We start from the raw sequence: 15,147 nt of genomic DNA on the forward strand, positions 1-15,147 counted from the left end.
CTTCACGCAGCCAACCCCAGTCATCTTGGGGTCTGACCTCTGAAGCCCAAGCCTCAGCTCCCAGCCCCCACCCACCCCGGTGGGTGAGCAGACAAGCATCTCAGGCTGGTGAGTGCTGGTTGGCACCAATCCTCTGTGTGGGAATCTCTCCGCTTTGCCCTCTGCACCCCTGTTGCTGCACTCTCCTCTGTGGCTCTGAAGCTTCCCCCTCCCTGTCCCCACAAGTGAAGGGGCTTCCTAGCATGTGGAAACTTTTCCTCCTTCACAGGTCCCTCCCAGAAGCACAGGTCCATCCCTATTCTTTTTTCTCTGTTTTTTCTTTTTTCTTTTGCCCGACCCAGGTACATGGGGATTTTAATGCCCTCTTGGAAGTCTGAGGTCTTCTGCCAGCATTCAGTAAGTGTTCTGTAGGAGTTGTTCCACATGTAGATATTTTTTTGATGTATTTGTGGGGAGGAAGGTGATCTCCATGTCTTACTCCTCTGCCATCTTGAAGGTCTCCCATAGTAAGTTTTCAATAAATGTTTGTGGAATGAATGAATGAATAAACTAATTAAGAAAAATTATTTTATATAAGCTCTGGGAGAAAATACAGCATAAAAAGGTGCTACTCATTTTCTGCAGTTTTCCTATGTTAGCATCTCAGCTATGTGACAGAACTGACAGATCGAATCAGGGCAAAATCCTCACCTGGTGAACATGAGGTCAAAAATCAGCTGAGTTTGCGAGCTTCTTTCCAGACTTTGTGTGGACTCTGAGAGATTTAACCCTGGAGCTGGAAGCAAATGGACAACCCATCACTGCTGATGAGTACCTGGAGTTTCACTGAAGCTAAAGCAAGGTTACTGGGCCTGATGATTGGCTAACATAAAAAGAGAAAACAATATCACAATGACCATTTCTATGTAGGTGCTGAAAATTATAATTTCATAACTTTGTTATCCTGACTGTTCTGTTAGAGGAAATGAAACATTCTTTAGATGAATCAATTGGGTCTAATTTTAAGTTACCTCCTTCTTGGAGAAGAAAAGAAATTTCATTTCTCTACTCCTTTAATTTTTTGGTCTGATCCATGATTAGTTAATATTTACCTCTTAATATAGGATTTGTGCAAATTACTAAGTTGAAGGGTCATATATTTGAAGCAATCAGCCTGAAGTTGTACTACCTCTAATTTTCATTCCTCCAGGTACTGATAAAAAAACTAAAAGCTTTAATGAACCTCAGTTATGTATCCGAAAGTTCTTCCCAGAGAAGAAGTGCTTCATCTTTGACTGCCCTGCTCAGAGGAAGTACCTCACCCTCCTGGAGCAGCTACAGGAGGAAGATATGAACCCTGAATTCAGAGAACAGTTTGAAGACTTCTGCTTCTACATCCTCAGCCATTCCAAGGCCAAGACTCTCTCAGGGGGCATCACAGTCAATGGGCCTTGTGAGTCCCTCTCACTGCCCCTCCTTACGTGGACTTTCCTATTGCCCATTGTAGACAATGGAAGTGGGAACCATGAGGGTTACTTCTGACAAATACAGAGTCTAATGATGCCAAGGAAAACATACCACAAGGATCACATTGTGAATTTTACATGGGAACTAAAACTATTTCTAGTGTTATCTAATATTCACATGAGCAAGGTGAATAAAGGAAAAGAACTAGAATCCAGCCTTCTCAGCTCCCTATTTATGAAATTTCCTTCCAGGAGAGCTATAGATTGACAAAGTCAGGAAAAGGCAAATACACCATGTATGTGAGGCTTTGCCGTTAACCTTAGCACAATTCTCTTGTTTATCAATTCAAAAATATGTGAATTGATTAGGAGTGCCTGCAATGCACCAACCACTAGGCATAATCCTCATTCGAGCATGATGGGAGCAAAAGGTATTTAAACAATTTATTTAACCATAATGACAAGCAGTGATAAGTACAATAAATCAAAATAATACACTGCTATGAGAAAGGAAGGGGTGTAGGCAGGTGGGAGAAAATTTGCATTTGAAGGCAGAGAATATTTGTCTCTGAAAGTGACATGTAACATGAGAACTTAAAAATGGGTAGGAGTTAATCAGAAGAACAGTCAGAGTAGTTTTCAGACAGAGATAATATCATGTGAGAAGGCCTGAGACAGAAAAGATCTCTGCAATGTCAAGAATGTAAAGGCAAGATAGTGTGATTTGAACAAGAGTAGAGTGAATAAGAGTGGTGTCATGGTTGGAGAAGTGTGCAGGGAACCATACCTGAAAGGACTAGTGGATGACTTCAAGGAGATTAGAGTTTGAGCCCAGTGAGAGGATCTTGAAGAATTATAGGCACAGAGGTAATGTTATATAATTTATGTTTAAAACAATCCTTCTGAGTATTTTGTAGATAATGTTTTGGAGGGATGTACATGAAACAATAAGAAGATGAATGATATTTGCAATATTTTAATAATAAATAGGGATTATGCTAGGCTAAGACAGTGGCAACTGAGATTGTCAAAATAGATAGAATCCACACATATTTTGAATGTCAAATTCATAAGTTTTGATGATGGAGGGCATATGGGTGTGTGGAAGGAATTAAACGGAAGTGTCAAGCCTGACTCCAGGGTTCTGAGCTTAAGCAACTGCTTGAACGGATGTTACTTACTAAGAGAAATACCTGGAGGAAGAATTGTTTTCCAGAGTGGATGAAGGTGTTTAGTTTTGGATTATTTAGTATTTTCCTCTGATGTGTACAAGAAGGAATACCATCCAGATATTTAAATACACAAATCTAAAGCTTAAAAATCAAGCCAAAGCAGGAAATTAAAATATATGTGGTACTTAAAACTATAGAAAGAGAAGGCCCAGGATTGAGTCCCCAACACTGATAGTTGTAGGGTGACCCAACCACTCCAGTTTGCCTGAGGCTGTAATTTCCTGATATGTGAGATTTTCAATGCTAAAACCAGCAAATCCCTGGCAAAGCTGGATGAAATGGTCACATTGCATGGAGCTCTGATGAGAGAATATCTAGGAAGACCCTGTTATTTAGGCCAGACACAGGACTAACGGCCTGCACCACATGTACGCATACACTCACACACATACACGTGCTCTTGTACACTTGTGCACTAAACTGTCTCCTTGACCTTTTTCATAAATTAGAAGTTAGGAGGGAAATAGAAAGAAGGCAGACAAAAGGGAGATACAGGAAGGCTAAGAAAAGATCAAGACCTAATATCTCGTCACCCAAATATCCTTATTCTAATCCATTCATTCCAACATCTTCCTTTTGGTTGAGGGAAGGAGAAAGAAAGAGCAGCTTTAAACTCCTCTGAACTAAGAGGTTAACAAAATATTCCATCACAATTCTTTCTCAAAAAGTCTTTAAAACTACTGTTTGTGACACTTGAAAAGCATACAAAATACTATAGCAGTTGATTCAAAATAATTAAATTTACATTCTCAAGACTAAATAGAATACATTTTTGGGACTTCCCTGGTGGTGCAGTGGTTAAGAATCCGCCTGCCAATGCAGGGGACACGGGTTCGATCCCTGGTCCAGGAAGATCCCACATGCTGTGTAGCAACTAAGCCCATGTGCCACAACTACTGAGCCTGTGCTCTAGAGCCTGCACGCCGCAACTGCTGAAGCCTGCATGCTCTAGGGCCCATGCTCCGCAGCAAGAGAAGCCACTACAATGAGAAGCCTGCTCACCGCAGTGTAGAGTAGCCCCCACTCACCGCAACTAGAGAAAGCCATGCACAGCAACGAAGACCCAACGCAGCAAAAAAAATAAAAAATAAATAAAAACCATCATTCACTTAAAAAAAAAATTTAAAAAAATAGAATACAGTTTGTTCCTCTCTCAACAACTGATAACTACTATTTCTTAAAATCCCCTTTCTTAGGTCTAGAGACCCTGGTGCTGACCTTTGTCAATGCCATCAGCAGTGGGGATCTGCCCTGCATGGAGAATGCAGTCCTGGCATTGGCCGAGATCGAGAACGCAGTCGCAGTGCAAAACGTCATTACCAATTATGAAATGCAGATGGACCAGAAGCTGCAGCTGCCCACGGAAACCCTCCAGGAGCTGCTGGACCTGCACAGGGCCAGTGAGAAAGAGGCCATTGGAGTCTTCATGAAGAACTAACTCTTTCAAAGATGTGGACCAAGTTTTCCAGAATAAATTAAAATGAGATATTTGCTATTCTGGTTCATGAGGGGCAGAAAAAATATCTTGATATGAGTAGTCCTCCCAGACTCAAAGACAGCCGCACTCAGTTATGTGTACTCGCTTGCAGTCTTTACTAAAAGAATAGACTGCTCCTGACCTTATTCCAAGAGACTATGGTACAATGACTGACTGATGATTACAAATATCTTCTTCTGTTAATTTCCGCCCTCTGGATACCATGTTTTAAGCAAACAAGTAAACTGTAAAACTGTATTTATATGAGATTATTTTATTTTTTTCATTTAAAGTTAGTCAAAGACACAGTACTTTCATGTTCCCTGCTAATAATCTGGGAGGATTCACTTCTTTCTGGAAACGCTAAAAATGTATTTTGTTTAATGTAAGGCAATAGCAAAACATTCAGAAAGCCAGGAAAGAGAAATCAATCATAAGAATGCTATTTGAAGACATGAGTCCTTCCAAATTAAGGAAGGATTGTTGCATGACAAATACTCAAACACTTGATGGTTCACCATCCCTTCCCTGGCTTGCAGGGCAGGATTTTACAAATCATACCTTGCTGCATTCAGAATTTTGATGAAACTAAATAGTGAAGGTCAGTAGACAGTGGACATTTTTCTAGACTAAAGAAAAAGCTTAATGTATAAGTTCTCTTTAATGTTTTAACGTAGGTAAATGTTATATTAGACTTTTGTAATACAGAAAATACCTGGGGTAAAATCTCCATTACCTTCATTAACGTTATACTGAGAAAATATGCAAAAATATTATAATTTTAAATGTACCACTGATATTGACACATTAATGAGCATTTATGGAAAAGTCACTGAACTTAGCACTTTACATCACCACATATAATGCTGACAAGATATCTGTGACATAGATATAATTTCCCCTGTTTTACCAACAAGGAAACCTCATTTTAATAAGGTTGAGTGTCACTAAATCACAAAGTGGTGGAACCAGGAACTCCCTGCAGGCCTGTCCTACTGGATATTTGTGCTCTAAACTATTTCTGAAATTAGAGACTTGAAAAAAGAAGTTTCATATGGAACAGCGTCTGTGCTTTGAGAATCATTCTCTGAAGCAAGAGAAGTATGGAAAAGAAGCTTCAGATAATCACACAGATGTAGTTTTTAAACCAGCACTCTGTTTAGGGGTATTCTAGAATCTCCCAGCTTGGTGAGGGGTGTGTCATGTTTATACGCCACAATCTTTGCAGGAGAAGCATTTCCCAGTAATTTATGTGTGGTTAACATCCTAGTCATGTCTTACTGTACCATCTGTGCAATTTTTTTCCCTTCAAAGGAACGGTTAGAAGCAAAGCAAGATGACTTTTTTTTATAAAGATTTATTGATTGATTGATTGATTGATTGCTATGTTGGGTCTTCGTTTCTGTGCTAGGGCTTTCTGTAGTTGCGGCAAGCGGGGGGCCACTCTTCATCGCGGTGCGCGGGCCTCTCACTATTGTGGCCTCTCTTGTTGCGGAGCACAGGCTCCAGACGTGCAGGCTCAGTAGTTGTGGCTCACGGGCCTAGTTGCTCCGCGGCATGTGGGATCTTCCCAGACCAGAGCGCGAACCCGTGTCCCCTGCATTAGCAGGCAGATTCTCAACCACTGTGCCACCAGGGAAGCCCCAAGATGACTTTTGTAAGCAGAATATGAAAGCATCCTCAGATTACTGCATGGCTTTACTTCAGGATACTTCTGGCCGTCTATGTGAAGATGTGAAGCAAGGAACATTTTCTAAACCAGGAGGTTATCGGTTTGTTTGGAAGAGGCAAGAGCTAAAGAATAAGTACTACCAGGCCCCCAGAAAGGGGATACTGGTAAACTACCTACTGAACACCATTTCTTGGGCCTTGCTGAAGTGACTCTTTCAAACTACAGTGGGAACAACCAAAATGTGATTGGTAAACAGTGCCTCTACCTTTCATTGATCCATTCATTGATTTATTCAGTAGGAGAGACTACCATGGGATGAATAGCAGATTCCTTCTTGGAAGCACAGATGGAGCCCCCAAAAGTGTTTGTAGAATTTATTCAATAATTTAGTCATTCAATCATCCAACTATTGTCTATTCAGGCCTAACGATATGCCAGATATTATCAAATTTCTGGGGTTAGGGCAATTAAATAAGAACAAACTAGTTCTCTCAAAGTATTCATCAAGCAATCAACAAATTATAGCTTACAGAAAAAACTAATAATAATAACAGCTAATACATATAGAGCATATTTTGTTTCAGACAAATGAATGGGCTTAACTCATTCAATCCTTATAACAACGTCAGGAAATACATGTTGTTAATATCCCCATTTTATTAATAAGAAAATTGAGACACAGAGAAGTAAAATAACTCACCTGAGAATGTACAGGTAATAAGTGTACAGCTGGACTGGAAATGCTTATAGCAACTCTCTGCTCTTAACTATACTTCTATGCTGGTATACTCAGGTGATATCAGTTAGAATTAAGTTTGGGCACATATTACTCAAAAACAAAACAAAATAAAACAAAACAAGAGTGGCCTAAAACGGCAAAAGTTTCTTTCTCTCTTACATATAAGAAGTAAGGCAGAGGGAGTCCAGGCTGCCATGACAACTCCACAATCATCCTGTTCCCAGGCCCTTTCCTTGTTCTGCTCCAGCACTTTAGCGCCCAGCTTCCATCTTCAAGGTCAGTTTATGGTCTAAGATGGCTGCTAGAGTTTCATCTATTACTTCCACATTATAGATGGAAAGAAAAGGGAAAAACAGAAGAGTAAATGTCTCTGGGTCAACTGTCTTTAAGGTGTTCTGCAAAAAGTACCATATAACACCTCTGTGTAAGTGGTATTGGCCAGACTTTAATCGTATGGTCACCTCAGCCACCAAGGAGGTTGACTAGAAAATGCAACATTTTATCATGGTCCACAATGTGCCCTGGTGGAAAAAAATGAGTTCTGTTTCTAAGGCAATGGGGAGAATAATATTTGGGTGACTCCAGAAGTCACTATCACAGTGACAAAAAGTGCCCTGAAGAAAAACAATGTAGGGTACAGGCATAGGAGAGGAAGGAAATGTGGTACTATTTTATATGTAGGTTTTTAGAGAAGGCCTCTCTCGTGAGGTACAGTTTCAGAAGAATCTTCAAAGAAGTCAAGGAGTGAGCCAAGTGGGCATCTAGAAGAAGAAAATTTCAAACAACAGAAAATCCCAGAAGCATAAATTGGTTTATGTTCTAGGAATAGCAGGAAATGTGGCAAGAGGGCAGTGAGCAAGGGAAGAGGTGGCAGGAGGTGAGGTCAGAGAGATGCTCAGAGGCCAAATGCTAAACAAAGTAGTATCCTGGAGGCCACTGAGAGACGTTTCAATTTTACTTGGGAAGAGTTGGAAAATCAGCAGAGGATTTGGTGCATCAGAGTGAAGTGATCTTTCTTAATGTAATATAACACAACACTAGCTGATCTGAGGAAAACAGACTATAGGGGAGCAAGAGTGGAAGGAGGTAGGGAGACCAATTGTGAAGCTAATGTCATGGTCCAGGTAAGAAGTGATGATGTCTTGGACCAGGTTGTCAGGAGGAACAGGTGACAATTGATGGGCCCTGGCTGGTTTTATCTTGAAGTCAGAGCAAACACCATTAGCTGATGATGGTACCTGGGACTTGGGAGAAAAAAAAGACATAAAGGATAACCATAAGGTTTTTAACCCATACAATTAGAAGACAAGATTTACTAATTAAATTACTAAAATTGGGGTGACTGAGAATAAAGCAAATTTGAGGATGGATCCAGAATTGGGTTTTAAGCCAGTTTAGGTTGAAATGGTATTTAAATTCTAAAATGGGTGCTAAAATGAAATTGAATTAAGAGACATACTGCTAGGTTTTACTTTGACCCATAGTTTCTATTTCCTAATTCTAATTTCCTCTGTTATCAATAGGCAGAAGAGATACTGAAGAAATATTTGGATTCCAAGGAGGATGTGGCTATGCACTTCTACAGACTGATCAGTCACTTACAAAAAAGGAAAAAGAGATTGAAGGTGAGAACAGCTGAAAACACTCTAGATAGCTGGAAAGCCCTAGAAATGTTAATGTTAGCCACAGTAGTCCACCTGGAATATTACTATAGAGCAAAAAATATCAAGTATAGATCATAGCTTTAGGGGATTCTTTTCTTAACCAATATTTATGTTAATCTGTCTTCTGATTACTCTTCTGATTACTCAGTGCAAAAATTACCCAAAGAAGTTTTCTATATGAAATAAGAATAAAACAAACAAGCAAAAAGGGGTGAACGGCAAAACAAAGCTATAACAATTTAATCCTCATATTTCTCTGCTTATTTTTCTTCTTCAGTGGAGTGGAGAAGTCTGAATCTGTAGAAGCTGCAAACAAAATTTTGGAGGAAATGCAAAAGAAGAATGGGCAGATAATGCAAGAAAAAGAAAAGAGTTGTCATGAACATATGAAACAGTTGGCTGAGAAAATGGAAAAGGAGAGGGCCCAATTAATGGCAGAGCAAGGGAGGGTACTAATGCTTAAATTTCAGGTATTCGATTGTGTTATCTTCATTCTGTGCTGAATCAAAAACACTGCTTAGTTTTTGAAGGAACGTCCATACTGTTCTCCATAGTGGCTGTATCAATTTACATTCTCACCAACAGTGCAGGAGGGTTCCCTTTTCTCCACATCTTCACCAGCATTTATTGTTTGTAGATTTTTTGATGATGGCCATTCTGACCGGTATGAGGTGATACCTCATTGTGGTTTTGATTTGCATTTCTCTGATGAGTGATGTTGAGCATCTTTTCATGTGTTTGATGGCAATCTGTATGTCTTCTATGGAGAAGTGTCTATTTAGGTCTTCCACCCATTTTTGGATTGGGTTGTTTGGTTTTTTTTTATATTGAGCTGCATGAGCTGCTTGTATACTTTGGAGATTAATCCTTTGTCAGTTGCTTTGTTTGCAAATATTTTCTCCCATTCTGAGGGTTGTCTTTTCTTCTTGTTTATGGTTTCCTTTGCTGTGCAAAAGCTTTTAAGTTTCATTAGGTCCCATTTGTTTATTTCCATTACTCTAGGAGGTAGGTCAAAAAGGATCTTGCTGTGATTTATGTCATAGAGTGTTCTGCCTATGTTTTCCTCTGATCCAGGAATCCCACTACTAGGCATATACCCTGAAAAAACCATAATTCAAAAAGACTCATGTACCACAATGTTCATTGCAGCACTATATACAATAGCCAGGACATGGAAGCAACCTAAATGTCCATGGACAGATGAATGGATAAAGAAGATGTGGCACATATATACAATGGAATATTACTCAGCCATAAAAAGGAAAAAAATTGAGTCATTTGTAGAGACGTGGATGGATCTAGAGACTGTCATACAGAGTGAAGTAAGTCAGAAAGAGAAAAACAAATACCATATGCTAATGAATATATATGAAATCTTAAAAAACGGTACTGATGAACCTAGCGGCAGGGCAGGAATAAAGACACAGACATAGAGAAAGGACTTGAGGACACAGGGTGAAGGGGAAGCTGGGATGAAGTGAGAGAGTAGCATTGACATATATACACTACCAAATGTAAAATGGATGGCTAGTGGGAAGCAGCCGCATAGCACAGGGAGATCAGCTTGATGCTTTGTGACGACCTAGAGGGGTGGGATATGGAGGGTGGGAGGGAGACGCAAGAGGGAGGAGATATGGGGATATATGTATACATACAGCTGATTTACTTTGTTTTACAGCAGAAACTAACACAACATTGTAAAGAAATTATACTCCAATAAAGATATTATTAAAAAAAAAAAAACTGGTTAGAAGTTAGAGCACTAGGTTAATTTAAGAACTTTTCTAGCCCAAACACTAGTAGACATTTCATTCTCTTACTGCTTCTACCCCTGACCATCTCTGGTTACTAAAGGCTATTTACTTGCAGGATCAAATCTCATGGAGCCCTTCATTACTAAATTACTAATAAACCATAACTATTCATTACCAGGCACTGCACAGTGACTTTACAGATATTCTGTGATCAAATCCTCATGTTATGTTACAGGTACATGTTATATTGTCATGTTTCAAAAGAGGAAATTGTAATTTCATGAGAAATAAGTAACTTACCTGAGTCCTTCCTTGTGGGAAAATATCTGGCCTGTCTCACCTACTGAGTGGAGTCCACAGTGACTGTTTCTGCCATACCTGGTGACTTTATCTCTGGAGGCACCCTAATGAGTAGGAAGACTTCATGACCTTCTACACAATTAACTACATAATTAAATACCCAGGCTGCTAGTACTCCATGCCCTACTCCAAGTCTATATTGATTTGGGTTGTCCACCCAGAGATACAGTAAGGACCAGTGCAGACTTGATGTCAACTGTTTTCTATTACCTCTGCCACCAAATTTTGGAGACTGTTATTAAATTTCCTGATCAAAGCATCTGCTGTGATTCTGGATCATGTAGTAACCTTCCTATTGGATTTCATCCATCTTCCTTACCTCCTTACCTTAGATATGTATTTAAGAGTCCACACTGCATAGATCAGAGTTGAGGGGGTAAAAAGAGTTTTTCCAGAAAGACTGTGTTGCCTGTGGCTGAAGGGGGCCACAAAATTAATTCTGGGTCACTAATATTTTAGAAACTATAAAGCGAAGAACACTTCTGCAACTAAAGCAAGCCCAGAAAAATTATTGACAGGCATAGGAGACTCAAGGAAGAGTGATATAATGGAAGTTAAGGGAGGAAGAGATTTCAAAAACAAGTTTCAAAAATTTATGAGGGATTAATGTAGGTATGGACAGGGGAAATTATTTAGCAAATGTGGGAAATGTTTTAGGTTGTGTGAGTACAGTCTCCACTTTCCCTTTTAGGAAAAAGAACGTCTTCTTGAACAGGGATTCAAGAAGGAGAGTGTGAAACTTCTTAAAGAGATTAATGCTATCCAGATGAGATACAGAGAATCATTCCCAATATGTAACATTCTCTAAAAATCCAAGGAATGTAATTTCCTAACCCACTCCTGTGTGCTAGGAACAAGTTAAACAAGTAACTTCAAGAAGTCAAACAATTGCCACTAAACTAAACTCAAAAACATGAGACTTGAATTTTTGTTGAGCCATAAAGTTTGCAAAGATGAAACAAAATGTGAAGGCAATGTGTTAACCTAGAGAGTACTTCAATGCATCCTCAATTATAGTGATTAGTATGATCCCTAACTGGATCCTATATTTTAAATCATGCATATTGACTCTAGAGAGACTTTAAATTGGGATGCATTTTACAATGGAACGATATCAGGCAGGTTCTGTTCAGGGTAGACATTTTCCCCACTCATACACCACCCTTCTAGATTTTCTCAGCTCCATGCTCTTACTCAAGGGTTTACTTTGGACCTGGGATAGAGTTGGAGTGTTGTGCACACAGGAAAAATCTGATGGGAGTGAACAAACCATGGAGCACAGTTAAGCATCACTCCTGCCAAGTGGTCATTGGGTCACATGACGACTTCCAATAAGGGAGGTGTGGGACAATTAACTTCAGGGTGCAGACAGTGTACAATTCTCCATTGGGTAGAGGCTGCATTGCTGTGGTCACTGATGGGACTCCTGGACACTATTAAGGGAAGTGCTTATGCCTGTGCAAAATAGATTTATGAATGTATGTTCAACTTCTCTGTCTATAAAATCCCTCTAGATAATTACTGTCTCATTTCCAGGTCACCCAACATCTCTCTCTTCTCCTCTTTTCTTAGTTTTACCCTATTCCCACAGTTCCAAGTATAATTTCTACAATCACAAAAATGGAACTCTAGCTCAAAATACAAATACATTCCTTTCCATTCCTCTGAGAATCATAAGTATAATCCAACAAAACCGAAAACTTGACTCCATTTTTTCTTTCTCCCCCTCTGCTGTGACATCACACCCTGGGAGCCACTCAGGGAAAATGTCTAGTATGGAAGGACAAGAAACAGAGGAAAAGTAAAAAACAATTTATTAATACAAAAATATTAACCTACCAAAATTGTTTCAGCACATGTAACGTTCGAGGATCTTTTTTGCAACAAATGGTATCTCCTCAGTAACTTAAATAAAAAAGGAAATTGATTTTTAAGTCTGATAGGCAGCAGACAGATTCTCCAGGATGGCAGGGTGGCCAAACTCTACTGCTGTTTCACCAAGAACAATACCAACCACACAGTGAAGACATCTCAAGAGAAAACAGCACATCCATTACCACCTGGCATAATGGTCTCATGTCAGAAGCTCCACCAATGTCAGCTCTGAATGTATGGATGCCTCTGCCTTCATATCTGCAGTAAACAAGTTGCATATTGGGTTGCTCATGTCTCCATATCAGTCTCACATAGGTGTATCTGCTTGACAGAATATAAATCACATGCCTCCCCATTGGAACGTCTGGGAATGAGAGTTGTCTATCTTCCACTTTGGTGATTAGCGTCTCATAATGTGAGCAATTTCCATCCATGTTAGAGTCAACCAATTCTTCTAGGTACCTCTCTGGAGATATACCTCATGTTAGAAATAATAATAATAATAAAAACTCAATAGTATCATGTACATCACATACAACATTCATTATTTTTACCATGATATCTCACTATTCTTTTTAACTCTTCCTCTATTGTTTTGTAAGTCATACACTTCAGTTTGTTAACATTCTTCAGTTACTCTTATCTTTTAACAGTCATACTTAACAAAGCCTTAAAAGTACTACAGAACAAATATCTACCTCACTCCCCACACATAGCATCTAACATACTACTTTGTTTGTATTTAAGCTTATCTTATTTTTATTCCTTAAATTAGATATTGTTCTTACATTTGAACAGTTAATATTTTGTACCTAGTTCTGTGTAAGCAGAAAACAACTTTATTCTGTCTCAAAAGTATCCATTTAAACTACTTTATTGGAGCATTCTTTCCTGCCATTAGTTCATTAGTCACTCTCAGATTAATGAATAATCTTTTTTTCAAAGTAAATAAAAAGTTCAACTTGATATAAATTTTAAAATCTCCCTCTCAAATTTGATTCATAGTTTCTCCTCTTTTTTTTCACCTCGCATTCAGACCCCACTTACATACCCAGGTCTGATCAGCCTTGTAAGCACACAGCACAGGAGAAGTATGTCTTTTTCCTTCTCATTTCCCAGCTCTACCTTCCCCTGGACACACCAACTCATGTTTATAATACCTTGAAGTTGTGACCTTGAAGTCCAGGGAATTAAGGAAAAGGAAATCATCTTACATGATACACTAGTAATCTGGCTTTTTTGCCTTGTGTATGTGACTTAGATCTTTTTCCTATAAAAATGATTTGAGTTATTTGCTGATCCCCTTCTTGGGCCCTCCCATTGGCAGCTTCCTCCTGTGGTCCACTTTTGATTCCTTTCTTCAAATACTCTCTTCTAGAGATTTATTCATTCATATAATCTTCTTTCTGTATTGAAGTCAAACAAACACCTGCCATTTAGACATCTTGTGATCTTGTGCAGGGTTTATTTCAAGATCGTCCAAGTCCAGAGACACCTCCCCACCAGTCAGTACACCCAGGATAAAAACTCATATGTGCCTGCTTAATTGACCACTAGAAGGGCAGGCTGCTCCCAGCAGCCCTCTCTCTTCTCTCTGTTGCTGCAAACTACTCTGGTCAACCTTTAACTATTAGAAGATTTTAGGTATGTGTTGGGCACCAATGTTAGTGTTTCCATACTCCAGGGAGCAGATGTCAGCTTCCAATAGGATCTTTGAAGTACCTAACACTATTTAACTTGTGGAGGAAGTGAGAAAGCAACACTCTTCACTGTAAAAACTAAGAGTTAATCAATACTAAAGCTACCCTAAAATAAATTGTTGATGGATCTTCTCTAAGTGGAAAAGAAGAATCAACAGGAAATGAAAAATCCCACTAGGAAAGGCAAATATATAGTAAAGACTGAGGAACAACCACTTAAATAATTCAATACAAAGATTAAAAATAAAAAAATTATAAGAGCAACTATAACTACAATAAATACTTAAAGGATAAACATGAAGATGTAAAATATGAAATCAAAAACAAAATGTGGGGAGGGGAGTAAAAAAGGTAGATGATTTAGAATGTGTGTAAACTTAAATGACTAGTAATTTAAAACAAATAGATACAGTTACAGGTCAACATATATGAATCCCATGGTAACCACAATTTCAAAATCTATAATAGTTACACAAAAACTAAAATGAAAGGAACAGAGCATACTACTAAAGAAAAACATCAACACAAAAGGCAAGAAACAAAAAGAAGAAATGAACAGAGAACTGCAAAAACTCCCTGAAATCAAGTAACAAGATGGCAATAAATACATATCTACCAATAATAAATTTAAATATGAATAGACTAAATGCTCCAACCCAAAGACATAGGGTGGTTGATTAGATAAAAAAATAAAACTCTTCTATATGCTACCTATAAGACATTCACTTCAGAGTTAAAGACACACAGACTGAAAGGGAGAGGATGAAAAAAGATATTTCATGAAACAGAAATGGCAAAAATATGGGGGTAGCAATATTCATATCAGACAGAATAGACTTTATATCAAAGGCTATAGCAAAAGACAGAAAGGGAATTATATAATGATAAAGGGATCAAAACAAGAAGAGGCTATTATACTCATTAACATATATACACCCAATACAGGAGCACCTAAATATATAAAACAAATACTAAGAGATGTAAAAGGAAAATCTGAAAATAATACAATAATATTAGGAAACTTTACCACCCCACTTATATCAATGGACAAATCATCCAGACAGAAAGTCAATAAGGCAACAGTGGTCTTAAATGACACCATAGACCCATTGGACTTAATAGGTATTCACTGGACATTAAATCCAAAAATAGAATACACATTCTTTTCAAGTGCACCTGGAATTCTCCAGGACAGATCACATCCTAGACCACAAAACAAGTCTCAATGA

The 15,147-nt window shown here is 38.6% G+C and overlaps 1 pseudogene; it reads left to right on the forward strand.

Annotated features, from left to right (window-relative positions):
• The first annotated feature begins 345 nt into the window (after positions 1-345).
• On the forward strand, positions 346-9,805 carry LOC137760599 (guanylate-binding protein 2-like; annotated as a pseudogene).
• Positions 9,806-15,147: the final 5,342 nt, after the last annotated feature.

Source organism: Eschrichtius robustus, chromosome 3 (assembly GCF_028021215.1).
Source record: "Eschrichtius robustus isolate mEscRob2 chromosome 3, mEscRob2.pri, whole genome shotgun sequence".
NCBI lineage: Eukaryota > Metazoa > Chordata > Mammalia > Artiodactyla > Eschrichtiidae > Eschrichtius > Eschrichtius robustus.